The sequence below is a fragment of the Peromyscus californicus genome, unplaced genomic scaffold, assembly GCF_007827085.1.
Source record: "Peromyscus californicus insignis strain IS unplaced genomic scaffold, ASM782708v3 Scaffold_7__1_contigs__length_154581171, whole genome shotgun sequence".
In the NCBI taxonomy this organism is placed as follows: domain Eukaryota; kingdom Metazoa; phylum Chordata; class Mammalia; order Rodentia; family Cricetidae; genus Peromyscus; species Peromyscus californicus.
In genome coordinates, this window is record NW_026294595.1 from 130,157,068 (window position 1) to 130,158,481 (window position 1,414).

Below are 1,414 nucleotides of genomic sequence, written 5' to 3' on the forward strand. Positions count from 1 at the left end.
CCCGGGTGTGTCCAACTTGGGAAGGGATACTGGTTTGACAAACCTGGAGAATTATAAGATCAAACAATATGGGAGAGTAAGTTAATAATTAAATATTAAATTTCTTATTTATGTAAAAGGTGTAATTATTTCCTCTATTTTATTAAAACTTCTGAAAAAAAAATGACCTCTACCCCTTGTTCTATTTCCTCATCTGTCAATCACTCAGTAACCAGTGGTGTGGCCTCTCTATAAAGCAGTCAAAAGTCACCATAACCTGTCATCATCACCTCCATAATGTGTGCTTCATCTGGCTCTGTGGCTAAGAGCACTGACTCTCTTGTAGAGAGAGGACTTGTGTTCGGTTCCCAGCACCCACATGGTGGCTCACAGCCTTCTGTAATATAACTCACACATACCCAGACAGAGACATAGCCATATACATATTAAAGATAATTATTTTTGTTGTTGTTGTTTTTCTGAGACAGGGTTTCTCTGTGTAGCCCTGGCTGTCCTGGAACTTACTCTGTAGACCAGGCTAGCCTCAAACTCACAGAGATCCATTTGCCTCTGCCTCCCGAGTGCTGGGATTAAAGGCGTGTGGCCACCACCACTCGACTTTAAGAACATTTTAAAACCAGATTTCAGTTTTACATCTTGGAGTCAGGCATTTAACTTCTCCAGATCTTCCTTCCTTAACGGGATAATAAAACACACAAAAAGGATGTAACAAAACATCTACCTCAAGCAGACATTCTGGGCATCAGGTAAACTAACACAAGTCAGCTAACACATGTATGGCTCATGAGTACAGCAATGGCTGCTGCTCCAAACCCCGTATTTGCACTAATTTTTCCCCAGAGGACCAGCTCCAAGGCTTTACAAAGGCTGGGCAGGCTCCTGACACTGAGCAGCAATCCCACCCCTGCAGTGGCTTCTTTTATGTTCTCTTTTAGACAGGGTCACACTATGTAGGCCAGGCTGGCCTTGAACCTGTGATCTTCCTCCCTCAGCCCCCCAAGTTGTAGATTACAAGCATGCCTACTGCACCCAGTTTCCTTTGAACGTGATCTCTACCTTAATATCTTAAGGATATTCAAAGTCAACATATGAGAAATCATTTTTATTACCTTTTTTTCCCTCCATTCTCTCTCCTGTTACTTAATATGTGTTAATAGGTAAAAGAAATACATAGTATCAGTGTAGAGACCTCAGTGGCAAGCTTTATTTACTTAACTTTTCTTTATTCCCACCTATAAAATACAAAATCTGTAGGATCCATTCTCTCCTTCCCATCCTTCCTCTTTCTCTGTGGGAAGCGCAGAGGTGTGCCACTGAGTTCAACCTCAGGGAGGGGCTTGCTGCTCATCTTCAGGGAGTACAGCCAGCAGGGGTCCTCAGCTACCTCAGTTCCCAGGTGCCCACCTCAGCTGCA